Source organism: Schistocerca piceifrons, chromosome 2 (assembly GCF_021461385.2).
Source record: "Schistocerca piceifrons isolate TAMUIC-IGC-003096 chromosome 2, iqSchPice1.1, whole genome shotgun sequence".
Classification (NCBI taxonomy): domain Eukaryota; kingdom Metazoa; phylum Arthropoda; class Insecta; order Orthoptera; family Acrididae; genus Schistocerca; species Schistocerca piceifrons.
In genome coordinates this window covers 645,864,092-645,889,803 of record NC_060139.1, presented here as the reverse complement: position 1 = coordinate 645,889,803, position 25,712 = coordinate 645,864,092, and the positions used below count along the sequence as shown (strand labels likewise).

The 25,712-nt window shown below is 48.5% G+C and overlaps 28 non-coding genes across 28 annotated transcripts; all 28 read right to left on the bottom strand.

Annotated features, from left to right (window-relative positions):
- Positions 1-617: 617 nt before the first annotated feature.
- On the bottom strand, positions 618-699 carry Trnas-gcu. Its single transcript has one exon. It is a non-coding gene; the product is annotated as a tRNA-Ser (tRNA).
- Positions 700-1,513: 814 nt separating this feature from the next.
- On the bottom strand, positions 1,514-1,595 carry Trnas-gcu. The gene has a single exon. It is a non-coding gene; the product is annotated as a tRNA-Ser (tRNA).
- An 836-nt stretch (positions 1,596-2,431) lies between these two features.
- Trnas-gcu lies at positions 2,432-2,513 on the bottom strand. Its single transcript has one exon. It is a non-coding gene; the product is annotated as a tRNA-Ser (tRNA).
- Positions 2,514-3,349: 836 nt separating this feature from the next.
- Trnas-gcu lies at positions 3,350-3,431 on the bottom strand. Its single transcript has one exon. It is a non-coding gene; the product is annotated as a tRNA-Ser (tRNA).
- Positions 3,432-4,267: 836 nt separating this feature from the next.
- On the bottom strand, positions 4,268-4,349 carry Trnas-gcu. The gene has a single exon. It is a non-coding gene; the product is annotated as a tRNA-Ser (tRNA).
- A 724-nt stretch (positions 4,350-5,073) lies between these two features.
- Trnas-gcu lies at positions 5,074-5,155 on the bottom strand. Its single transcript has one exon. It is a non-coding gene; the product is annotated as a tRNA-Ser (tRNA).
- An 836-nt stretch (positions 5,156-5,991) lies between these two features.
- On the bottom strand, positions 5,992-6,073 carry Trnas-gcu. The gene has a single exon. It is a non-coding gene; the product is annotated as a tRNA-Ser (tRNA).
- An 836-nt stretch (positions 6,074-6,909) lies between these two features.
- Positions 6,910-6,991, bottom strand: Trnas-gcu. Its single transcript has one exon. It is a non-coding gene; the product is annotated as a tRNA-Ser (tRNA).
- An 836-nt stretch (positions 6,992-7,827) lies between these two features.
- Trnas-gcu lies at positions 7,828-7,909 on the bottom strand. The gene has a single exon. It is a non-coding gene; the product is annotated as a tRNA-Ser (tRNA).
- Positions 7,910-8,745: 836 nt separating this feature from the next.
- Trnas-gcu lies at positions 8,746-8,827 on the bottom strand. Its single transcript has one exon. It is a non-coding gene; the product is annotated as a tRNA-Ser (tRNA).
- An 836-nt stretch (positions 8,828-9,663) lies between these two features.
- Trnas-gcu lies at positions 9,664-9,745 on the bottom strand. The gene has a single exon. It is a non-coding gene; the product is annotated as a tRNA-Ser (tRNA).
- An 836-nt stretch (positions 9,746-10,581) lies between these two features.
- Positions 10,582-10,663, bottom strand: Trnas-gcu. The gene has a single exon. It is a non-coding gene; the product is annotated as a tRNA-Ser (tRNA).
- Positions 10,664-11,499: 836 nt separating this feature from the next.
- On the bottom strand, positions 11,500-11,581 carry Trnas-gcu. Its single transcript has one exon. It is a non-coding gene; the product is annotated as a tRNA-Ser (tRNA).
- Positions 11,582-12,417: 836 nt separating this feature from the next.
- Positions 12,418-12,499, bottom strand: Trnas-gcu. Its single transcript has one exon. It is a non-coding gene; the product is annotated as a tRNA-Ser (tRNA).
- Positions 12,500-13,335: 836 nt separating this feature from the next.
- On the bottom strand, positions 13,336-13,417 carry Trnas-gcu. Its single transcript has one exon. It is a non-coding gene; the product is annotated as a tRNA-Ser (tRNA).
- An 836-nt stretch (positions 13,418-14,253) lies between these two features.
- Positions 14,254-14,335, bottom strand: Trnas-gcu. The gene has a single exon. It is a non-coding gene; the product is annotated as a tRNA-Ser (tRNA).
- An 836-nt stretch (positions 14,336-15,171) lies between these two features.
- On the bottom strand, positions 15,172-15,253 carry Trnas-gcu. The gene has a single exon. It is a non-coding gene; the product is annotated as a tRNA-Ser (tRNA).
- An 836-nt stretch (positions 15,254-16,089) lies between these two features.
- On the bottom strand, positions 16,090-16,171 carry Trnas-gcu. The gene has a single exon. It is a non-coding gene; the product is annotated as a tRNA-Ser (tRNA).
- Positions 16,172-17,007: 836 nt separating this feature from the next.
- Trnas-gcu lies at positions 17,008-17,089 on the bottom strand. The gene has a single exon. It is a non-coding gene; the product is annotated as a tRNA-Ser (tRNA).
- An 836-nt stretch (positions 17,090-17,925) lies between these two features.
- Positions 17,926-18,007, bottom strand: Trnas-gcu. The gene has a single exon. It is a non-coding gene; the product is annotated as a tRNA-Ser (tRNA).
- An 836-nt stretch (positions 18,008-18,843) lies between these two features.
- Trnas-gcu lies at positions 18,844-18,925 on the bottom strand. The gene has a single exon. It is a non-coding gene; the product is annotated as a tRNA-Ser (tRNA).
- An 836-nt stretch (positions 18,926-19,761) lies between these two features.
- On the bottom strand, positions 19,762-19,843 carry Trnas-gcu. Its single transcript has one exon. It is a non-coding gene; the product is annotated as a tRNA-Ser (tRNA).
- Positions 19,844-20,679: 836 nt separating this feature from the next.
- Positions 20,680-20,761, bottom strand: Trnas-gcu. Its single transcript has one exon. It is a non-coding gene; the product is annotated as a tRNA-Ser (tRNA).
- Positions 20,762-21,597: 836 nt separating this feature from the next.
- On the bottom strand, positions 21,598-21,679 carry Trnas-gcu. Its single transcript has one exon. It is a non-coding gene; the product is annotated as a tRNA-Ser (tRNA).
- An 836-nt stretch (positions 21,680-22,515) lies between these two features.
- Positions 22,516-22,597, bottom strand: Trnas-gcu. Its single transcript has one exon. It is a non-coding gene; the product is annotated as a tRNA-Ser (tRNA).
- Positions 22,598-23,413: 816 nt separating this feature from the next.
- Positions 23,414-23,495, bottom strand: Trnas-gcu. Its single transcript has one exon. It is a non-coding gene; the product is annotated as a tRNA-Ser (tRNA).
- Positions 23,496-24,219: 724 nt separating this feature from the next.
- Trnas-gcu lies at positions 24,220-24,301 on the bottom strand. The gene has a single exon. It is a non-coding gene; the product is annotated as a tRNA-Ser (tRNA).
- An 836-nt stretch (positions 24,302-25,137) lies between these two features.
- Trnas-gcu lies at positions 25,138-25,219 on the bottom strand. Its single transcript has one exon. It is a non-coding gene; the product is annotated as a tRNA-Ser (tRNA).
- Positions 25,220-25,712: the final 493 nt, after the last annotated feature.

Here is a 25,712-nt window from a genome sequence, read left to right as displayed (position 1 = left end):
GAATAAGCATTGTATCGACATGCAGTGTCGTCTAATGCAAATGAGAAAGGTGCTGTGCATTCTTTTCCAAGACTTACTGCAACGAAACGTACAGCTCGATACGCTACACTGATATTGCTTGCAAGGTTTTGACGTTCCCCCTAGCCCAAGATTGTCCTGCTGTTTGCGATGGAGCTTGGTGTTTGGTCGGCCACTAGCGACGGATGGCTGCAAAGTCAAGTCTCTCCAGTGGGCCCTGCCAAATCGCTTCTGTAGATGGCGGCCTCACTTGAAACAAACTGTCGTAAGGCGACAGTTGTGCTACAGATGGATTATTATAGGCTCGATACGTTAAAATGACTGCGACAGGTATGCACTTAAATATAAATTAGAGCTCGTCGTTCGCAAATACCAACATACTCGTAGCTGCAGCCGAAATTTGATTGGTTTGTAGATCTCGAAATGATGTTTAATTCGAAGGGCATACGCTATGGAATGTTGTGCGCTTTCATCTGGTGGGCAGTTTTGTCTCGTATTTCATTCACACGCTATTTGCCACGTACACGCGTTGTTGTTACTACTGAGTGGCGTTTCGCACGGAGGAGTGACCGCAAACGCGTGCTTCACGTAAAATGCATCGACAAGGATGGGATTCGAACCCACGCGTGCAGAGCACATTGGATTAGCAGTCCAACGCCTTAACCACTCGGCCACCTCGTCTGCTGGTACAACAGCTGTGTCTTGGGCTAGTGCTTGCGGAAAGAAGACATTTGTCGATTCGAAAACGCATTCAAAACATCGTACTGGGCCGGTGTTAACGTCTAATTCCAAGCCGCAGTGCAGCCGACCAAGCTCCCACTCGCGAATCGTTTAATGACAGCATCCGTCCACGTCGATATCCGATCGGGGCAAAATCACCGGCCCACCTATTTACTGCAGGAATAAGCATTGTATCGACATGCAGTGTCGTCTAATGCAAATGAGAAAGGTGCTGTGCATTCTTTTCCAAGACTTACTGCAACGAAACGTACAGCTCGATACGCTACACTGATATTGCTTGCAAGGTTTTGACGTTCCCCCTAGCCCAAGATTGTCCTGCTGTTTGCGATGGAGCTTGGTGTTTGGTCGGCCACTAGCGACGGATGGCTGCAAAGTCAAGTCTCTCCAGTGGGCCCTGCCAAATCGCTTCTGTAGATGGCGGCCTCACTTGAAACAAACTACAGATGGATTATTATAGGCTCGATACGTTAAAATGACTGCGACAGGTATGCACTTAAATATAAATTAGAGCTCGTCGTTCGCAAATACCAACATACTCGTAGCTGCAGCCGAAATTTGATTGGTTTGTAGATCTCGAAATGATGTTTAATTCGAAGGGCATACGCTATGGAATGTTGTGCGCTTTCATCTGGTGGGCAGTTTTGTCTCGTATTTCATTCACACGCTATTTGCCACGTACACGCGTTGTTGTTACTACTGAGTGGCGTTTCGCACGGAGGAGTGACCGCAAACGCGTGCTTCACGTAAAATGCATCGACAAGGATGGGATTCGAACCCACGCGTGCAGAGCACATTGGATTAGCAGTCCAACGCCTTAACCACTCGGCCACCTCGTCTGCTGGTACAACAGCTGTGTCTTGGGCTAGTGCTTGCGGAAAGAAGACATTTGTCGATTCGAAAACGCATTCAAAACATCGTACTGGGCCGGTGTTAACGTCTAATTCCAAGCCGCAGTGCAGCCGACCAAGCTCCCACTCGCGAATCGTTTAATGACAGCATCCGTCCACGTCGATATCCGATCGGGGCAAAATCACCGGCCCACCTATTTACTGCAGGAATAAGCATTGTATCGACATGCAGTGTCGTCTAATGCAAATGAGAAAGGTGCTGTGCATTCTTTTCCAAGACTTACTGCAACGAAACGTACAGCTCGATACGCTACACTGATATTGCTTGCAAGGTTTTGACGTTCCCCCTAGCCCAAGATTGTCCTGCTGTTTGCGATGGAGCTTGGTGTTTGGTCGGCCACTAGCGACGGATGGCTGCAAAGTCAAGTCTCTCCAGTGGGCCCTGCCAAATCGCTTCTGTAGATGGCGGCCTCACTTGAAACAAACTGTCGTAAGGCGACAGTTGTGCTACAGATGGATTATTATAGGCTCGATACGTTAAAATGACTGCGACAGGTATGCACTTAAATATAAATTAGAGCTCGTCGTTCGCAAATACCAACATACTCGTAGCTGCAGCCGAAATTTGATTGGTTTGTAGATCTCGAAATGATGTTTAATTCGAAGGGCATACGCTATGGAATGTTGTGCGCTTTCATCTGGTGGGCAGTTTTGTCTCGTATTTCATTCACACGCTATTTGCCACGTACACGCGTTGTTGTTACTACTGAGTGGCGTTTCGCACGGAGGAGTGACCGCAAACGCGTGCTTCACGTAAAATGCATCGACAAGGATGGGATTCGAACCCACGCGTGCAGAGCACATTGGATTAGCAGTCCAACGCCTTAACCACTCGGCCACCTCGTCTGCTGGTACAACAGCTGTGTCTTGGGCTAGTGCTTGCGGAAAGAAGACATTTGTCGATTCGAAAACGCATTCAAAACATCGTACTGGGCCGGTGTTAACGTCTAATTCCAAGCCGCAGTGCAGCCGACCAAGCTCCCACTCGCGAATCGTTTAATGACAGCATCCGTCCACGTCGATATCCGATCGGGGCAAAATCACCGGCCCACCTATTTACTGCAGGAATAAGCATTGTATCGACATGCAGTGTCGTCTAATGCAAATGAGAAAGGTGCTGTGCATTCTTTTCCAAGACTTACTGCAACGAAACGTACAGCTCGATACGCTACACTGATATTGCTTGCAAGGTTTTGACGTTCCCCCTAGCCCAAGATTGTCCTGCTGTTTGCGATGGAGCTTGGTGTTTGGTCGGCCACTAGCGACGGATGGCTGCAAAGTCAAGTCTCTCCAGTGGGCCCTGCCAAATCGCTTCTGTAGATGGCGGCCTCACTTGAAACAAACTGTCGTAAGGCGACAGTTGTGCTACAGATGGATTATTATAGGCTCGATACGTTAAAATGACTGCGACAGGTATGCACTTAAATATAAATTAGAGCTCGTCGTTCGCAAATACCAACATACTCGTAGCTGCAGCCGAAATTTGATTGGTTTGTAGATCTCGAAATGATGTTTAATTCGAAGGGCATACGCTATGGAATGTTGTGCGCTTTCATCTGGTGGGCAGTTTTGTCTCGTATTTCATTCACACGCTATTTGCCACGTACACGCGTTGTTGTTACTACTGAGTGGCGTTTCGCACGGAGGAGTGACCGCAAACGCGTGCTTCACGTAAAATGCATCGACAAGGATGGGATTCGAACCCACGCGTGCAGAGCACATTGGATTAGCAGTCCAACGCCTTAACCACTCGGCCACCTCGTCTGCTGGTACAACAGCTGTGTCTTGGGCTAGTGCTTGCGGAAAGAAGACATTTGTCGATTCGAAAACGCATTCAAAACATCGTACTGGGCCGGTGTTAACGTCTAATTCCAAGCCGCAGTGCAGCCGACCAAGCTCCCACTCGCGAATCGTTTAATGACAGCATCCGTCCACGTCGATATCCGATCGGGGCAAAATCACCGGCCCACCTATTTACTGCAGGAATAAGCATTGTATCGACATGCAGTGTCGTCTAATGCAAATGAGAAAGGTGCTGTGCATTCTTTTCCAAGACTTACTGCAACGAAACGTACAGCTCGATACGCTACACTGATATTGCTTGCAAGGTTTTGACGTTCCCCCTAGCCCAAGATTGTCCTGCTGTTTGCGATGGAGCTTGGTGTTTGGTCGGCCACTAGCGACGGATGGCTGCAAAGTCAAGTCTCTCCAGTGGGCCCTGCCAAATCGCTTCTGTAGATGGCGGCCTCACTTGAAACAAACTGTCGTAAGGCGACAGTTGTGCTACAGATGGATTATTATAGGCTCGATACGTTAAAATGACTGCGACAGGTATGCACTTAAATATAAATTAGAGCTCGTCGTTCGCAAATACCAACATACTCGTAGCTGCAGCCGAAATTTGATTGGTTTGTAGATCTCGAAATGATGTTTAATTCGAAGGGCATACGCTATGGAATGTTGTGCGCTTTCATCTGGTGGGCAGTTTTGTCTCGTATTTCATTCACACGCTATTTGCCACGTACACGCGTTGTTGTTACTACTGAGTGGCGTTTCGCACGGAGGAGTGACCGCAAACGCGTGCTTCACGTAAAATGCATCGACAAGGATGGGATTCGAACCCACGCGTGCAGAGCACATTGGATTAGCAGTCCAACGCCTTAACCACTCGGCCACCTCGTCTGCTGGTACAACAGCTGTGTCTTGGGCTAGTGCTTGCGGAAAGAAGACATTTGTCGATTCGAAAACGCATTCAAAACATCGTACTGGGCCGGTGTTAACGTCTAATTCCAAGCCGCAGTGCAGCCGACCAAGCTCCCACTCGCGAATCGTTTAATGACAGCATCCGTCCACGTCGATATCCGATCGGGGCAAAATCACCGGCCCACCTATTTACTGCAGGAATAAGCATTGTATCGACATGCAGTGTCGTCTAATGCAAATGAGAAAGGTGCTGTGCATTCTTTTCCAAGACTTACTGCAACGAAACGTACAGCTCGATACGCTACACTGATATTGCTTGCAAGGTTTTGACGTTCCCCCTAGCCCAAGATTGTCCTGCTGTTTGCGATGGAGCTTGGTGTTTGGTGCTACAGATGGATTATTATAGGCTCGATACGTTAAAATGACTGCGACAGGTATGCACTTAAATATAAATTAGAGCTCGTCGTTCGCAAATACCAACATACTCGTAGCTGCAGCCGAAATTTGATTGGTTTGTAGATCTCGAAATGATGTTTAATTCGAAGGGCATACGCTATGGAATGTTGTGCGCTTTCATCTGGTGGGCAGTTTTGTCTCGTATTTCATTCACACGCTATTTGCCACGTACACGCGTTGTTGTTACTACTGAGTGGCGTTTCGCACGGAGGAGTGACCGCAAACGCGTGCTTCACGTAAAATGCATCGACAAGGATGGGATTCGAACCCACGCGTGCAGAGCACATTGGATTAGCAGTCCAACGCCTTAACCACTCGGCCACCTCGTCTGCTGGTACAACAGCTGTGTCTTGGGCTAGTGCTTGCGGAAAGAAGACATTTGTCGATTCGAAAACGCATTCAAAACATCGTACTGGGCCGGTGTTAACGTCTAATTCCAAGCCGCAGTGCAGCCGACCAAGCTCCCACTCGCGAATCGTTTAATGACAGCATCCGTCCACGTCGATATCCGATCGGGGCAAAATCACCGGCCCACCTATTTACTGCAGGAATAAGCATTGTATCGACATGCAGTGTCGTCTAATGCAAATGAGAAAGGTGCTGTGCATTCTTTTCCAAGACTTACTGCAACGAAACGTACAGCTCGATACGCTACACTGATATTGCTTGCAAGGTTTTGACGTTCCCCCTAGCCCAAGATTGTCCTGCTGTTTGCGATGGAGCTTGGTGTTTGGTCGGCCACTAGCGACGGATGGCTGCAAAGTCAAGTCTCTCCAGTGGGCCCTGCCAAATCGCTTCTGTAGATGGCGGCCTCACTTGAAACAAACTGTCGTAAGGCGACAGTTGTGCTACAGATGGATTATTATAGGCTCGATACGTTAAAATGACTGCGACAGGTATGCACTTAAATATAAATTAGAGCTCGTCGTTCGCAAATACCAACATACTCGTAGCTGCAGCCGAAATTTGATTGGTTTGTAGATCTCGAAATGATGTTTAATTCGAAGGGCATACGCTATGGAATGTTGTGCGCTTTCATCTGGTGGGCAGTTTTGTCTCGTATTTCATTCACACGCTATTTGCCACGTACACGCGTTGTTGTTACTACTGAGTGGCGTTTCGCACGGAGGAGTGACCGCAAACGCGTGCTTCACGTAAAATGCATCGACAAGGATGGGATTCGAACCCACGCGTGCAGAGCACATTGGATTAGCAGTCCAACGCCTTAACCACTCGGCCACCTCGTCTGCTGGTACAACAGCTGTGTCTTGGGCTAGTGCTTGCGGAAAGAAGACATTTGTCGATTCGAAAACGCATTCAAAACATCGTACTGGGCCGGTGTTAACGTCTAATTCCAAGCCGCAGTGCAGCCGACCAAGCTCCCACTCGCGAATCGTTTAATGACAGCATCCGTCCACGTCGATATCCGATCGGGGCAAAATCACCGGCCCACCTATTTACTGCAGGAATAAGCATTGTATCGACATGCAGTGTCGTCTAATGCAAATGAGAAAGGTGCTGTGCATTCTTTTCCAAGACTTACTGCAACGAAACGTACAGCTCGATACGCTACACTGATATTGCTTGCAAGGTTTTGACGTTCCCCCTAGCCCAAGATTGTCCTGCTGTTTGCGATGGAGCTTGGTGTTTGGTCGGCCACTAGCGACGGATGGCTGCAAAGTCAAGTCTCTCCAGTGGGCCCTGCCAAATCGCTTCTGTAGATGGCGGCCTCACTTGAAACAAACTGTCGTAAGGCGACAGTTGTGCTACAGATGGATTATTATAGGCTCGATACGTTAAAATGACTGCGACAGGTATGCACTTAAATATAAATTAGAGCTCGTCGTTCGCAAATACCAACATACTCGTAGCTGCAGCCGAAATTTGATTGGTTTGTAGATCTCGAAATGATGTTTAATTCGAAGGGCATACGCTATGGAATGTTGTGCGCTTTCATCTGGTGGGCAGTTTTGTCTCGTATTTCATTCACACGCTATTTGCCACGTACACGCGTTGTTGTTACTACTGAGTGGCGTTTCGCACGGAGGAGTGACCGCAAACGCGTGCTTCACGTAAAATGCATCGACAAGGATGGGATTCGAACCCACGCGTGCAGAGCACATTGGATTAGCAGTCCAACGCCTTAACCACTCGGCCACCTCGTCTGCTGGTACAACAGCTGTGTCTTGGGCTAGTGCTTGCGGAAAGAAGACATTTGTCGATTCGAAAACGCATTCAAAACATCGTACTGGGCCGGTGTTAACGTCTAATTCCAAGCCGCAGTGCAGCCGACCAAGCTCCCACTCGCGAATCGTTTAATGACAGCATCCGTCCACGTCGATATCCGATCGGGGCAAAATCACCGGCCCACCTATTTACTGCAGGAATAAGCATTGTATCGACATGCAGTGTCGTCTAATGCAAATGAGAAAGGTGCTGTGCATTCTTTTCCAAGACTTACTGCAACGAAACGTACAGCTCGATACGCTACACTGATATTGCTTGCAAGGTTTTGACGTTCCCCCTAGCCCAAGATTGTCCTGCTGTTTGCGATGGAGCTTGGTGTTTGGTCGGCCACTAGCGACGGATGGCTGCAAAGTCAAGTCTCTCCAGTGGGCCCTGCCAAATCGCTTCTGTAGATGGCGGCCTCACTTGAAACAAACTGTCGTAAGGCGACAGTTGTGCTACAGATGGATTATTATAGGCTCGATACGTTAAAATGACTGCGACAGGTATGCACTTAAATATAAATTAGAGCTCGTCGTTCGCAAATACCAACATACTCGTAGCTGCAGCCGAAATTTGATTGGTTTGTAGATCTCGAAATGATGTTTAATTCGAAGGGCATACGCTATGGAATGTTGTGCGCTTTCATCTGGTGGGCAGTTTTGTCTCGTATTTCATTCACACGCTATTTGCCATGTACACGCGTTGTTGTTACTACTGAGTGGCGTTTCGCACGGAGGAGTGACCGCAAACGCGTGCTTCACGTAAAATGCATCGACAAGGATGGGATTCGAACCCACGCGTGCAGAGCACATTGGATTAGCAGTCCAACGCCTTAACCACTCGGCCACCTCGTCTGCTGGTACAACAGCTGTGTCTTGGGCTAGTGCTTGCGGAAAGAAGACATTTGTCGATTCGAAAACGCATTCAAAACATCGTACTGGGCCGGTGTTAACGTCTAATTCCAAGCCGCAGTGCAGCCGACCAAGCTCCCACTCGCGAATCGTTTAATGACAGCATCCGTCCACGTCGATATCCGATCGGGGCAAAATCACCGGCCCACCTATTTACTGCAGGAATAAGCATTGTATCGACATGCAGTGTCGTCTAATGCAAATGAGAAAGGTGCTGTGCATTCTTTTCCAAGACTTACTGCAACGAAACGTACAGCTCGATACGCTACACTGATATTGCTTGCAAGGTTTTGACGTTCCCCCTAGCCCAAGATTGTCCTGCTGTTTGCGATGGAGCTTGGTGTTTGGTCGGCCACTAGCGACGGATGGCTGCAAAGTCAAGTCTCTCCAGTGGGCCCTGCCAAATCGCTTCTGTAGATGGCGGCCTCACTTGAAACAAACTGTCGTAAGGCGACAGTTGTGCTACAGATGGATTATTATAGGCTCGATACGTTAAAATGACTGCGACAGGTATGCACTTAAATATAAATTAGAGCTCGTCGTTCGCAAATACCAACATACTCGTAGCTGCAGCCGAAATTTGATTGGTTTGTAGATCTCGAAATGATGTTTAATTCGAAGGGCATACGCTATGGAATGTTGTGCGCTTTCATCTGGTGGGCAGTTTTGTCTCGTATTTCATTCACACGCTATTTGCCACGTACACGCGTTGTTGTTACTACTGAGTGGCGTTTCGCACGGAGGAGTGACCGCAAACGCGTGCTTCACGTAAAATGCATCGACAAGGATGGGATTCGAACCCACGCGTGCAGAGCACATTGGATTAGCAGTCCAACGCCTTAACCACTCGGCCACCTCGTCTGCTGGTACAACAGCTGTGTCTTGGGCTAGTGCTTGCGGAAAGAAGACATTTGTCGATTCGAAAACGCATTCAAAACATCGTACTGGGCCGGTGTTAACGTCTAATTCCAAGCCGCAGTGCAGCCGACCAAGCTCCCACTCGCGAATCGTTTAATGACAGCATCCGTCCACGTCGATATCCGATCGGGGCAAAATCACCGGCCCACCTATTTACTGCAGGAATAAGCATTGTATCGACATGCAGTGTCGTCTAATGCAAATGAGAAAGGTGCTGTGCATTCTTTTCCAAGACTTACTGCAACGAAACGTACAGCTCGATACGCTACACTGATATTGCTTGCAAGGTTTTGACGTTCCCCCTAGCCCAAGATTGTCCTGCTGTTTGCGATGGAGCTTGGTGTTTGGTCGGCCACTAGCGACGGATGGCTGCAAAGTCAAGTCTCTCCAGTGGGCCCTGCCAAATCGCTTCTGTAGATGGCGGCCTCACTTGAAACAAACTGTCGTAAGGCGACAGTTGTGCTACAGATGGATTATTATAGGCTCGATACGTTAAAATGACTGCGACAGGTATGCACTTAAATATAAATTAGAGCTCGTCGTTCGCAAATACCAACATACTCGTAGCTGCAGCCGAAATTTGATTGGTTTGTAGATCTCGAAATGATGTTTAATTCGAAGGGCATACGCTATGGAATGTTGTGCGCTTTCATCTGGTGGGCAGTTTTGTCTCGTATTTCATTCACACGCTATTTGCCACGTACACGCGTTGTTGTTACTACTGAGTGGCGTTTCGCACGGAGGAGTGACCGCAAACGCGTGCTTCACGTAAAATGCATCGACAAGGATGGGATTCGAACCCACGCGTGCAGAGCACATTGGATTAGCAGTCCAACGCCTTAACCACTCGGCCACCTCGTCTGCTGGTACAACAGCTGTGTCTTGGGCTAGTGCTTGCGGAAAGAAGACATTTGTCGATTCGAAAACGCATTCAAAACATCGTACTGGGCCGGTGTTAACGTCTAATTCCAAGCCGCAGTGCAGCCGACCAAGCTCCCACTCGCGAATCGTTTAATGACAGCATCCGTCCACGTCGATATCCGATCGGGGCAAAATCACCGGCCCACCTATTTACTGCAGGAATAAGCATTGTATCGACATGCAGTGTCGTCTAATGCAAATGAGAAAGGTGCTGTGCATTCTTTTCCAAGACTTACTGCAACGAAACGTACAGCTCGATACGCTACACTGATATTGCTTGCAAGGTTTTGACGTTCCCCCTAGCCCAAGATTGTCCTGCTGTTTGCGATGGAGCTTGGTGTTTGGTCGGCCACTAGCGACGGATGGCTGCAAAGTCAAGTCTCTCCAGTGGGCCCTGCCAAATCGCTTCTGTAGATGGCGGCCTCACTTGAAACAAACTGTCGTAAGGCGACAGTTGTGCTACAGATGGATTATTATAGGCTCGATACGTTAAAATGACTGCGACAGGTATGCACTTAAATATAAATTAGAGCTCGTCGTTCGCAAATACCAACATACTCGTAGCTGCAGCCGAAATTTGATTGGTTTGTAGATCTCGAAATGATGTTTAATTCGAAGGGCATACGCTATGGAATGTTGTGCGCTTTCATCTGGTGGGCAGTTTTGTCTCGTATTTCATTCACACGCTATTTGCCACGTACACGCGTTGTTGTTACTACTGAGTGGCGTTTCGCACGGAGGAGTGACCGCAAACGCGTGCTTCACGTAAAATGCATCGACAAGGATGGGATTCGAACCCACGCGTGCAGAGCACATTGGATTAGCAGTCCAACGCCTTAACCACTCGGCCACCTCGTCTGCTGGTACAACAGCTGTGTCTTGGGCTAGTGCTTGCGGAAAGAAGACATTTGTCGATTCGAAAACGCATTCAAAACATCGTACTGGGCCGGTGTTAACGTCTAATTCCAAGCCGCAGTGCAGCCGACCAAGCTCCCACTCGCGAATCGTTTAATGACAGCATCCGTCCACGTCGATATCCGATCGGGGCAAAATCACCGGCCCACCTATTTACTGCAGGAATAAGCATTGTATCGACATGCAGTGTCGTCTAATGCAAATGAGAAAGGTGCTGTGCATTCTTTTCCAAGACTTACTGCAACGAAACGTACAGCTCGATACGCTACACTGATATTGCTTGCAAGGTTTTGACGTTCCCCCTAGCCCAAGATTGTCCTGCTGTTTGCGATGGAGCTTGGTGTTTGGTCGGCCACTAGCGACGGATGGCTGCAAAGTCAAGTCTCTCCAGTGGGCCCTGCCAAATCGCTTCTGTAGATGGCGGCCTCACTTGAAACAAACTGTCGTAAGGCGACAGTTGTGCTACAGATGGATTATTATAGGCTCGATACGTTAAAATGACTGCGACAGGTATGCACTTAAATATAAATTAGAGCTCGTCGTTCGCAAATACCAACATACTCGTAGCTGCAGCCGAAATTTGATTGGTTTGTAGATCTCGAAATGATGTTTAATTCGAAGGGCATACGCTATGGAATGTTGTGCGCTTTCATCTGGTGGGCAGTTTTGTCTCGTATTTCATTCACACGCTATTTGCCACGTACACGCGTTGTTGTTACTACTGAGTGGCGTTTCGCACGGAGGAGTGACCGCAAACGCGTGCTTCACGTAAAATGCATCGACAAGGATGGGATTCGAACCCACGCGTGCAGAGCACATTGGATTAGCAGTCCAACGCCTTAACCACTCGGCCACCTCGTCTGCTGGTACAACAGCTGTGTCTTGGGCTAGTGCTTGCGGAAAGAAGACATTTGTCGATTCGAAAACGCATTCAAAACATCGTACTGGGCCGGTGTTAACGTCTAATTCCAAGCCGCAGTGCAGCCGACCAAGCTCCCACTCGCGAATCGTTTAATGACAGCATCCGTCCACGTCGATATCCGATCGGGGCAAAATCACCGGCCCACCTATTTACTGCAGGAATAAGCATTGTATCGACATGCAGTGTCGTCTAATGCAAATGAGAAAGGTGCTGTGCATTCTTTTCCAAGACTTACTGCAACGAAACGTACAGCTCGATACGCTACACTGATATTGCTTGCAAGGTTTTGACGTTCCCCCTAGCCCAAGATTGTCCTGCTGTTTGCGATGGAGCTTGGTGTTTGGTCGGCCACTAGCGACGGATGGCTGCAAAGTCAAGTCTCTCCAGTGGGCCCTGCCAAATCGCTTCTGTAGATGGCGGCCTCACTTGAAACAAACTGTCGTAAGGCGACAGTTGTGCTACAGATGGATTATTATAGGCTCGATACGTTAAAATGACTGCGACAGGTATGCACTTAAATATAAATTAGAGCTCGTCGTTCGCAAATACCAACATACTCGTAGCTGCAGCCGAAATTTGATTGGTTTGTAGATCTCGAAATGATGTTTAATTCGAAGGGCATACGCTATGGAATGTTGTGCGCTTTCATCTGGTGGGCAGTTTTGTCTCGTATTTCATTCACACGCTATTTGCCACGTACACGCGTTGTTGTTACTACTGAGTGGCGTTTCGCACGGAGGAGTGACCGCAAACGCGTGCTTCACGTAAAATGCATCGACAAGGATGGGATTCGAACCCACGCGTGCAGAGCACATTGGATTAGCAGTCCAACGCCTTAACCACTCGGCCACCTCGTCTGCTGGTACAACAGCTGTGTCTTGGGCTAGTGCTTGCGGAAAGAAGACATTTGTCGATTCGAAAACGCATTCAAAACATCGTACTGGGCCGGTGTTAACGTCTAATTCCAAGCCGCAGTGCAGCCGACCAAGCTCCCACTCGCGAATCGTTTAATGACAGCATCCGTCCACGTCGATATCCGATCGGGGCAAAATCACCGGCCCACCTATTTACTGCAGGAATAAGCATTGTATCGACATGCAGTGTCGTCTAATGCAAATGAGAAAGGTGCTGTGCATTCTTTTCCAAGACTTACTGCAACGAAACGTACAGCTCGATACGCTACACTGATATTGCTTGCAAGGTTTTGACGTTCCCCCTAGCCCAAGATTGTCCTGCTGTTTGCGATGGAGCTTGGTGTTTGGTCGGCCACTAGCGACGGATGGCTGCAAAGTCAAGTCTCTCCAGTGGGCCCTGCCAAATCGCTTCTGTAGATGGCGGCCTCACTTGAAACAAACTGTCGTAAGGCGACAGTTGTGCTACAGATGGATTATTATAGGCTCGATACGTTAAAATGACTGCGACAGGTATGCACTTAAATATAAATTAGAGCTCGTCGTTCGCAAATACCAACATACTCGTAGCTGCAGCCGAAATTTGATTGGTTTGTAGATCTCGAAATGATGTTTAATTCGAAGGGCATACGCTATGGAATGTTGTGCGCTTTCATCTGGTGGGCAGTTTTGTCTCGTATTTCATTCACACGCTATTTGCCACGTACACGCGTTGTTGTTACTACTGAGTGGCGTTTCGCACGGAGGAGTGACCGCAAACGCGTGCTTCACGTAAAATGCATCGACAAGGATGGGATTCGAACCCACGCGTGCAGAGCACATTGGATTAGCAGTCCAACGCCTTAACCACTCGGCCACCTCGTCTGCTGGTACAACAGCTGTGTCTTGGGCTAGTGCTTGCGGAAAGAAGACATTTGTCGATTCGAAAACGCATTCAAAACATCGTACTGGGCCGGTGTTAACGTCTAATTCCAAGCCGCAGTGCAGCCGACCAAGCTCCCACTCGCGAATCGTTTAATGACAGCATCCGTCCACGTCGATATCCGATCGGGGCAAAATCACCGGCCCACCTATTTACTGCAGGAATAAGCATTGTATCGACATGCAGTGTCGTCTAATGCAAATGAGAAAGGTGCTGTGCATTCTTTTCCAAGACTTACTGCAACGAAACGTACAGCTCGATACGCTACACTGATATTGCTTGCAAGGTTTTGACGTTCCCCCTAGCCCAAGATTGTCCTGCTGTTTGCGATGGAGCTTGGTGTTTGGTCGGCCACTAGCGACGGATGGCTGCAAAGTCAAGTCTCTCCAGTGGGCCCTGCCAAATCGCTTCTGTAGATGGCGGCCTCACTTGAAACAAACTGTCGTAAGGCGACAGTTGTGCTACAGATGGATTATTATAGGCTCGATACGTTAAAATGACTGCGACAGGTATGCACTTAAATATAAATTAGAGCTCGTCGTTCGCAAATACCAACATACTCGTAGCTGCAGCCGAAATTTGATTGGTTTGTAGATCTCGAAATGATGTTTAATTCGAAGGGCATACGCTATGGAATGTTGTGCGCTTTCATCTGGTGGGCAGTTTTGTCTCGTATTTCATTCACACGCTATTTGCCACGTACACGCGTTGTTGTTACTACTGAGTGGCGTTTCGCACGGAGGAGTGACCGCAAACGCGTGCTTCACGTAAAATGCATCGACAAGGATGGGATTCGAACCCACGCGTGCAGAGCACATTGGATTAGCAGTCCAACGCCTTAACCACTCGGCCACCTCGTCTGCTGGTACAACAGCTGTGTCTTGGGCTAGTGCTTGCGGAAAGAAGACATTTGTCGATTCGAAAACGCATTCAAAACATCGTACTGGGCCGGTGTTAACGTCTAATTCCAAGCCGCAGTGCAGCCGACCAAGCTCCCACTCGCGAATCGTTTAATGACAGCATCCGTCCACGTCGATATCCGATCGGGGCAAAATCACCGGCCCACCTATTTACTGCAGGAATAAGCATTGTATCGACATGCAGTGTCGTCTAATGCAAATGAGAAAGGTGCTGTGCATTCTTTTCCAAGACTTACTGCAACGAAACGTACAGCTCGATACGCTACACTGATATTGCTTGCAAGGTTTTGACGTTCCCCCTAGCCCAAGATTGTCCTGCTGTTTGCGATGGAGCTTGGTGTTTGGTCGGCCACTAGCGACGGATGGCTGCAAAGTCAAGTCTCTCCAGTGGGCCCTGCCAAATCGCTTCTGTAGATGGCGGCCTCACTTGAAACAAACTGTCGTAAGGCGACAGTTGTGCTACAGATGGATTATTATAGGCTCGATACGTTAAAATGACTGCGACAGGTATGCACTTAAATATAAATTAGAGCTCGTCGTTCGCAAATACCAACATACTCGTAGCTGCAGCCGAAATTTGATTGGTTTGTAGATCTCGAAATGATGTTTAATTCGAAGGGCATACGCTATGGAATGTTGTGCGCTTTCATCTGGTGGGCAGTTTTGTCTCGTATTTCATTCACACGCTATTTGCCACGTACACGCGTTGTTGTTACTACTGAGTGGCGTTTCGCACGGAGGAGTGACCGCAAACGCGTGCTTCACGTAAAATGCATCGACAAGGATGGGATTCGAACCCACGCGTGCAGAGCACATTGGATTAGCAGTCCAACGCCTTAACCACTCGGCCACCTCGTCTGCTGGTACAACAGCTGTGTCTTGGGCTAGTGCTTGCGGAAAGAAGACATTTGTCGATTCGAAAACGCATTCAAAACATCGTACTGGGCCGGTGTTAACGTCTAATTCCAAGCCGCAGTGCAGCCGACCAAGCTCCCACTCGCGAATCGTTTAATGACAGCATCCGTCCACGTCGATATCCGATCGGGGCAAAATCACCGGCCCACCTATTTACTGCAGGAATAAGCATTGTATCGACATGCAGTGTCGTCTAATGCAAATGAGAAAGGTGCTGTGCATTCTTTTCCAAGACTTACTGCAACGAAACGTACAGCTCGATACGCTACACTGATATTGCTTGCAAGGTTTTGACGTTCCCCCTAGCCCAAGATTGTCCTGCTGTTTGCGATGGAGCTTGGTGTTTGGTCGGCCACTAGCGACGGATGGCTGCAAAGTCAAGTCTCTCCAGTGGGCCCTGCCAAATCGCTTCTGTAGATGGCGGCCTCACTTGAAACAAACTGTCGTAAGGCGACAGTTGTGCTACAGATGGATTATTATAGGCTCGATACGTTAAAATGACTGCGACAGGTATGCACTTAAATATAAATTAGAGCTCGTCGTTCGCAAATACCAACATACTCGTAGCTGCAGCCGAAATTTGATTGGTTTGTAGATCTCGAAATGATGTTTAATTCGAAGGGCATACGCTATGGAATGTTGTGCGCTTTCATCTGGTGGGCAGTTTTGTCTCGTATTTCATTCACACGCTATTTGCCACGTACACGCGTTGTTGTTACTACTGAGTGGCGTTTCGCACGGAGGAGTGACCGCAAACGCGTGCTTCACGTAAAATGCATCGACAAGGATGGGATTCGAACCCACGCGTGCAGAGCACATTGGATTAGCAGTCCAACGCCTTAACCACTCGGCCACCTCGTCTGCTGGTACAACAGCTGTGTCTTGGGCTAGTGCTTGCGGAAAGAAGACATTTGTCGATTCGAAAACGCATTCAAAACATCGTACTGGGCCGGTGTTAACGTCTAATTCCAAGCCGCAGTGCAGCCGACCAAGCTCCCACTCGCGAATCGTTTAATGACAGCATCCGTCCACGTCGATATCCGATCGGGGCAAAATCACCGGCCCACCTATTTACTGCAGGAATAAGCATTGTATCGACATGCAGTGTCGTCTAATGCAAATGAGAAAGGTGCTGTGCATTCTTTTCCAAGACTTACTGCAACGAAACGTACAGCTCGATACGCTACACTGATATTGCTTGCAAGGTTTTGACGTTCCCCCTAGCCCAAGATTGTCCTGCTGTTTGCGATGGAGCTTGGTGTTTGGTCGGCCACTAGCGACGGATGGCTGCAAAGTCAAGTCTCTCCAGTGGGCCCTGCCAAATCGCTTCTGTAGATGGCGGCCTCACTTGAAACAAACTGTCGTAAGGCGACAGTTGTGCTACAGATGGATTATTATAGGCTCGATACGTTAAAATGACTGCGACAGGTATGCACTTAAATATAAATTAGAGCTCGTCGTTCGCAAATACCAACATACTCGTAGCTGCAGCCGAAATTTGATTGGTTTGTAGATCTCGAAATGATGTTTAATTCGAAGGGCATACGCTATGGAATGTTGTGCGCTTTCATCTGGTGGGCAGTTTTGTCTCGTATTTCATTCACACGCTATTTGCCACGTACACGCGTTGTTGTTACTACTGAGTGGCGTTTCGCACGGAGGAGTGACCGCAAACGCGTGCTTCACGTAAAATGCATCGACAAGGATGGGATTCGAACCCACGCGTGCAGAGCACATTGGATTAGCAGTCCAACGCCTTAACCACTCGGCCACCTCGTCTGCTGGTACAACAGCTGTGTCTTGGGCTAGTGCTTGCGGAAAGAAGACATTTGTCGATTCGAAAACGCATTCAAAACATCGTACTGGGCCGGTGTTAACGTCTAATTCCAAGCCGCAGTGCAGCCGACCAAGCTCCCACTCGCGAATCGTTTAATGACAGCATCCGTCCACGTCGATATCCGATCGGGGCAAAATCACCGGCCCACCTATTTACTGCAGGAATAAGCATTGTATCGACATGCAGTGTCGTCTAATGCAAATGAGAAAGGTGCTGTGCATTCTTTTCCAAGACTTACTGCAACGAAACGTACAGCTCGATACGCTACACTGATATTGCTTGCAAGGTTTTGACGTTCCCCCTAGCCCAAGATTGTCCTGCTGTTTGCGATGGAGCTTGGTGTTTGGTCGGCCACTAGCGACGGATGGCTGCAAAGTCAAGTCTCTCCAGTGGGCCCTGCCAAATCGCTTCTGTAGATGGCGGCCTCACTTGAAACAAACTGTCGTAAGGCGACAGTTGTGCTACAGATGGATTATTATAGGCTCGATACGTTAAAATGACTGCGACAGGTATGCACTTAAATATAAATTAGAGCTCGTCGTTCGCAAATACCAACATACTCGTAGCTGCAGCCGAAATTTGATTGGTTTGTAGATCTCGAAATGATGTTTAATTCGAAGGGCATACGCTATGGAATGTTGTGCGCTTTCATCTGGTGGGCAGTTTTGTCTCGTATTTCATTCACACGCTATTTGCCACGTACACGCGTTGTTGTTACTACTGAGTGGCGTTTCGCACGGAGGAGTGACCGCAAACGCGTGCTTCACGTAAAATGCATCGACAAGGATGGGATTCGAACCCACGCGTGCAGAGCACATTGGATTAGCAGTCCAACGCCTTAACCACTCGGCCACCTCGTCTGCTGGTACAACAGCTGTGTCTTGGGCTAGTGCTTGCGGAAAGAAGACATTTGTCGATTCGAAAACGCATTCAAAACATCGTACTGGGCCGGTGTTAACGTCTAATTCCAAGCCGCAGTGCAGCCGACCAAGCTCCCACTCGCGAATCGTTTAATGACAGCATCCGTCCACGTCGATATCCGATCGGGGCAAAATCACCGGCCCACCTATTTACTGCAGGAATAAGCATTGTATCGACATGCAGTGTCGTCTAATGCAAATGAGAAAGGTGCTGTGCATTCTTTTCCAAGACTTACTGCAACGAAACGTACAGCTCGATACGCTACACTGATATTGCTTGCAAGGTTTTGACGTTCCCCCTAGACCAAGATTGTCCTGCTGTTTGCGATGGAGCTTGGTGTTTGGTCGGCCACTAGCGACGGATGGCTGCAAAGTCAAGTCTCTCCAGTGGGCCCTGCCAAATCGCTTCTGTAGATGGCGGCCTCACTTGAAACAAACTGTCGTAAGGCGACAGTTGTGCTACAGATGGATTATTATAGGCTCGATACGTTAAAATGACTGCGACAGGTATGCACTTAAATATAAATTAGAGCTCGTCGTTCGCAAATACCAACATACTCGTAGCTGCAGCCGAAATTTGATTGGTTTGTAGATCTCGAAATGATGTTTAATTCGAAGGGCATACGCTATGGAATGTTGTGCGCTTTCATCTGGTGGGCAGTTTTGTCTCGTATTTCATTCACACGCTATTTGCCACGTACACGCGTTGTTGTTACTACTGAGTGGCGTTTCGCACGGAGGAGTGACCGCAAACGCGTGCTTCACGTAAAATGCATCGACAAGGATGGGATTCGAACCCACGCGTGCAGAGCACATTGGATTAGCAGTCCAACGCCTTAACCACTCGGCCACCTCGTCTGCTGGTACAACAGCTGTGTCTTGGGCTAGTGCTTGCGGAAAGAAGACATTTGTCGATTCGAAAACGCATTCAAAACATCGTACTGGGCCGGTGTTAACGTCTAATTCCAAGCCGCAGTGCAGCCGACCAAGCTCCCACTCGCGAATCGTTTAATGACAGCATCCGTCCACGTCGATATCCGATCGGGGCAAAATCACCGGCCCACCTATTTACTGCAGGAATAAGCATTGTATCGACATGCAGTGTCGTCTAATGCAAATGAGAAAGGTGCTGTGCATTCTTTTCCAAGACTTACTGCAACGAAACGTACAGCTCGATACGCTACACTGATATTGCTTGCAAGGTTTTGACGTTCCCCCTAGCCCAAGATTGTCCTGCTGTTTGCGATGGAGCTTGGTGTTTGGTCGGCCACTAGCGACGGATGGCTGCAAAGTCAAGTCTCTCCAGTGGGCCCTGCCAAATCGCTTCTGTAGATGGCGGCCTCACTTGAAACAAACTGTCGTAAGGCGACAGTTGTGCTACAGATGGATTATTATAGGCTCGATACGTTAAAATGACTGCGACAGGTATGCACTTAAATATAAATTAGAGCTCGTCGTTCGCAAATACCAACATACTCGTAGCTGCAGCCGAAATTTGATTGGTTTGTAGATCTCGAAATGATGTTTAATTCGAAGGGCATACGCTATGGAATGTTGTGCGCTTTCATCTGGTGGGCAGTTTTGTCTCGTATTTCATTCACACGCTATTTGCCACGTACACGCGTTGTTGTTACTACTGAGTGGCGTTTCGCACGGAGGAGTGACCGCAAACGCGTGCTTCACGTAAAATGCATCGACAAGGATGGGATTCGAACCCACGCGTGCAGAGCACATTGGATTAGCAGTCCAACGCCTTAACCACTCGGCCACCTCGTCTGCTGGTACAACAGCTGTGTCTTGGGCTAGTGCTTGCGGAAAGAAGACATTTGTCGATTCGAAAACGCATTCAAAACATCGTACTGGGCCGGTGTTAACGTCTAATTCCAAGCCGCAGTGCAGCCGACCAAGCTCCCACTCGCGAATCGTTTAATGACAGCATCCGTCCACGTCGATATCCGATCGGGGCAAAATCACCGGCCCACCTATTTACTGCAGGAATAAGCATTGTATCGACATGCAGTGTCGTCTAATGCAAATGAGAAAGGTGCTGTGCATTCTTTTCCAAGACTTACTGCAACGAAACGTACAGCTCGATACGCTACACTGATATTGCTTGCAAGGTTTTGACGTTCCCCCTAGCCCAAGATTGTCCTGCTGTTTGCGATGGAGCTTGGTGTTTGGTCGGCCACTAGCGACGGATGGCTGCAAAGTCAAGTCTCTCCAGTGGGCCCTGCCAAATCGCTTCTGTAGATGGCGGCCTCACTTGAAACAAACTGTCGTAAGGCGACAGTTGTGCTACAGATGGATTATTATAGGCTCGATACGTTAAAATGACTGCGACAGGTATGCACTTAAATATAAATTAGAGCTCGTCGTTCGCAAATACCAACATACTCGTAGCTGCAGCCGAAATTTGATTGGTTTGTAGATCTCGAAATGATGTTTAATTCGAAGGGCATACGCTATGGAATGTTGTGCGCTTTCATCTGGTGGGCAGTTTTGTCTCGTATTTCATTCACACGCTATTTGCCACGTACACGCGTTGTTGTTACTACTGAGTGGCGTTTCGCACGGAGGAGTGACCGCAAACGCGTGCTTCACGTAAAATGCATCGACAAGGATGGGATTCGAACCCACGCGTGCAGAGCACATTGGATTAGCAGTCCAACGCCTTAACCACTCGGCCACCTCGTCTGCTGGTACAACAGCTGTGTCTTGGGCTAGTGCTTGCGGAAAGAAGACATTTGTCGATTCGAAAACGCATTCAAAACATCGTACTGGGCCGGTGTTAACGTCTAATTCCAAGCCGCAGTGCAGCCGACCAAGCTCCCACTCGCGAATCGTTTAATGACAGCATCCGTCCACGTCGATATCCGATCGGGGCAAAATCACCGGCCCACCTATTTACTGCAGGAATAAGCATTGTATCGACATGCAGTGTCGTCTAATGCAAATGAGAAAGGTGCTGTGCATTCTTTTCCAAGACTTACTGCAACGAAACGTACAGCTCGATACGCTACACTGATATTGCTTGCAAGGTTTTGACGTTCCCCCTAGCCCAAGATTGTCCTGCTGTTTGCGATGGAGCTTGGTGTTTGGTCGGCCACTAGCGACGGATGGCTGCAAAGTCAAGTCTCTCCAGTGGGCCCTGCCAAATCGCTTCTGTAGATGGCGGCCTCACTTGAAACAAACTGTCGTAAGGCGACAGTTGTGCTACAGATGGATTATTATAGGCTCGATACGTTAAAATGACTGCGACAGGTATGCACTTAAATATAAATTAGAGCTCGTCGTTCGCAAATACCAACATACTCGTAGCTGCAGCCGAAATTTGATTGGTTTGTAGATCTCGAAATGATGTTTAATTCGAAGGGCATACGCTATGGAATGTTGTGCGCTTTCATCTGGTGGGCAGTTTTGTCTCGTATTTCATTCACACGCTATTTGCCACGTACACGCGTTGTTGTTACTACTGAGTGGCGTTTCGCACGGAGGAGTGACCGCAAACGCGTGCTTCACGTAAAATGCATCGACAAGGATGGGATTCGAACCCACGCGTGCAGAGCACATTGGATTAGCAGTCCAACGCCTTAACCACTCGGCCACCTCGTCTGCTGGTACAACAGCTGTGTCTTGGGCTAGTGCTTGCGGAAAGAAGACATTTGTCGATTCGAAAACGCATTCAAAACATCGTACTGGGCCGGTGTTAACGTCTAATTCCAAGCCGCAGTGCAGCCGACCAAGCTCCCACTCGCGAATCGTTTAATGACAGCATCCGTCCACGTCGATATCCGATCGGGGCAAAATCACCGGCCCACCTATTTACTGCAGGAATAAGCATTGTATCGACATGCAGTGTCGTCTAATGCAAATGAGAAAGGTGCTGTGCATTCTTTTCCAAGACTTACTGCAACGAAACGTACAGCTCGATACGCTACACTGATATTGCTTGCAAGGTTTTGACGTTCCCCCTAGCCCAAGATTGTCCTGCTGTTTGCGATGGAGCTTGGTGTTTGGTCGGCCACTAGCGACGGATGGCTGCAAAGTCAAGTCTCTCCAGTGGGCCCTGCCAAATCGCTTCTGTAGATGGCGGCCTCACTTGAAACAAACTGTCGTAAGGCGACAGTTGTGCTACAGATGGATTATTATAGGCTCGATACGTTAAAATGACTGCGACAGGTATGCACTTAAATATAAATTAGAGCTCGTCGTTCGCAAATACCAACATACTCGTAGCTGCAGCCGAAATTTGATTGGTTTGTAGATCTCGAAATGATGTTTAATTCGAAGGGCATACGCTATGGAATGTTGTGCGCTTTCATCTGGTGGGCAGTTTTGTCTCGTATTTCATTCACACGCTATTTGCCACGTACACGCGTTGTTGTTACTACTGAGTGGCGTTTCGCACGGAGGAGTGACCGCAAACGCGTGCTTCACGTAAAATGCATCGACAAGGATGGGATTCGAACCCACGCGTGCAGAGCACATTGGATTAGCAGTCCAACGCCTTAACCACTCGGCCACCTCGTCTGCTGGTACAACAGCTGTGTCTTGGGCTAGTGCTTGCGGAAAGAAGACATTTGTCGATTCGAAAACGCATTCAAAACATCGTACTGGGCCGGTGTTAACGTCTAATTCCAAGCCGCAGTGCAGCCGACCAAGCTCCCACTCGCGAATCGTTTAATGACAGCATCCGTCCACGTCGATATCCGATCGGGGCAAAATCACCGGCCCACCTATTTACTGCAGGAATAAGCATTGTATCGACATGCAGTGTCGTCTAATGCAAATGAGAAAGGTGCTGTGCATTCTTTTCCAAGACTTACTGCAACGAAACGTACAGCTCGATACGCTACACTGATATTGCTTGCAAGGTTTTGACGTTCCCCCTAGACCAAGATTGTCCTGCTGTTTGCGATGGAGCTTGGTGTTTGGTCGGCCACTAGCGACGGATGGCTGCAAAGTCAAGTCTCTCCAGTGGGCCCTGCCAAATCGCTTCTGTAGATGGCGGCCTCACTTGAAACAAATGCTACAGATGGATTATTATAGGCTCGATACGTTAAAATGACTGCGACAGGTATGCACTTAAATATAAATTAGAGCTCGTCGTTCGCAAATACCAACATACTCGTAGCTGCAGCCGAAATTTGATTGGTTTGTAGATCTCGAAATGATGTTTAATTCGAAGGGCATACGCTATGGAATGTTGTGCGCTTTCATCTGGTGGGCAGTTTTGTCTCGTATTTCATTCACACGCTATTTGCCACGTACACGCGTTGTTGTTACTACTGAGTGGCGTTTCGCACGGAGGAGTGACCGCAAACGCGTGCTTCACGTAAAATGCATCGACAAGGATGGGATTCGAACCCACGCGTGCAGAGCACATTGGATTAGCAGTCCAACGCCTTAACCACTCGGCCACCTCGTCTGCTGGTACAACAGCTGTGTCTTGGGCTAGTGCTTGCGGAAAGAAGACATTTGTCGATTCGAAAACGCATTCAAAACATCGTACTGGGCCGGTGTTAACGTCTAATTCCAAGCCGCAGTGCAGCCGACCAAGCTCCCACTCGCGAATCGTTTAATGACAGCATCCGTCCACGTCGATATCCGATCGGGGCAAAATCACCGGCCCACCTATTTACTGCAGGAATAAGCATTGTATCGACATGCAGTGTCGTCTAATGCAAATGAGAAAGGTGCTGTGCATTCTTTTCCAAGACTTACTGCAACGAAACGTACAGCTCGATACGCTACACTGATATTGCTTGCAAGGTTTTGACGTTCCCCCTAGCCCAAGATTGTCCTGCTGTTTGCGATGGAGCTTGGTGTTTGGTGCTACAGATGGATTATTATAGGCTCGATACGTTAAAATGACTGCGACAGGTATGCACTTAAATATAAATTAGAGCTCGTCGTTCGCAAATACCAACATACTCGTAGCTGCAGCCGAAATTTGATTGGTTTGTAGATCTCGAAATGATGTTTAATTCGAAGGGCATACGCTATGGAATGTTGTGCGCTTTCATCTGGTGGGCAGTTTTGTCTCGTATTTCATTCACACGCTATTTGCCACGTACACGCGTTGTTGTTACTACTGAGTGGCGTTTCGCACGGAGGAGTGACCGCAAACGCGTGCTTCACGTAAAATGCATCGACAAGGATGGGATTCGAACCCACGCGTGCAGAGCACATTGGATTAGCAGTCCAACGCCTTAACCACTCGGCCACCTCGTCTGCTGGTACAACAGCTGTGTCTTGGGCTAGTGCTTGCGGAAAGAAGACATTTGTCGATTCGAAAACGCATTCAAAACATCGTACTGGGCCGGTGTTAACGTCTAATTCCAAGCCGCAGTGCAGCCGACCAAGCTCCCACTCGCGAATCGTTTAATGACAGCATCCGTCCACGTCGATATCCGATCGGGGCAAAATCACCGGCCCACCTATTTACTGCAGGAATAAGCATTGTATCGACATGCAGTGTCGTCTAATGCAAATGAGAAAGGTGCTGTGCATTCTTTTCCAAGACTTACTGCAACGAAACGTACAGCTCGATACGCTACACTGATATTGCTTGCAAGGTTTTGACGTTCCCCCTAGCCCAAGATTGTCCTGCTGTTTGCGATGGAGCTTGGTGTTTGGTCGGCCACTAGCGACGGATGGCTGCAAAGTCAAGTCTCTCCAGTGGGCCCTGCCAAATCGCTTCTGTAGATGGCGGCCTCACTTGAAACAAACTGTCGTAAGGCGACAGTTGTGCTACAGATGGATTATTATAGGCTCGATACGTTAAAATGACTGCGACAGGTATGCACTTAAATATAAATTAGAGCTCGTCGTTCGCAAATACCAACATACTCGTAGCTGCAGCCGAAATTTGATTGGTTTGTAGATCTCGAAATGATGTTTAATTCGAAGGGCATACGCTATGGAATGTTGTGCGCTTTCATCTGGTGGGCAGTTTTGTCTCGTATTTCATTCACACGCTATTTGCCACGTACACGCGTTGTTGTTACTACTGAGTGGCGTTTCGCACGGAGGAGTGACCGCAAACGCGTGCTTCACGTAAAATGCATCGACAAGGATGGGATTCGAACCCACGCGTGCAGAGCACATTGGATTAGCAGTCCAACGCCTTAACCACTCGGCCACCTCGTCTGCTGGTACAACAGCTGTGTCTTGGGCTAGTGCTTGCGGAAAGAAGACATTTGTCGATTCGAAAACGCATTCAAAACATCGTACTGGGCCGGTGTTAACGTCTAATTCCAAGCCGCAGTGCAGCCGACCAAGCTCCCACTCGCGAATCGTTTAATGACAGCATCCGTCCACGTCGATATCCGATCGGGGCAAAATCACCGGCCCACCTATTTACTGCAGGAATAAGCATTGTATCGACATGCAGTGTCGTCTAATGCAAATGAGAAAGGTGCTGTGCATTCTTTTCCAAGACTTACTGCAACGAAACGTACAGCTCGATACGCTACACTGATATTGCTTGCAAGGTTTTGACGTTCCCCCTAGCCCAAGATTGTCCTGCTGTTTGCGATGGAGCTTGGTGTTTGGTCGGCCACTAGCGACGGATGGCTGCAAAGTCAAGTCTCTCCAGTGGGCCCTGCCAAATCGCTTCTGTAGATGGCGGCCTCACTTGAAA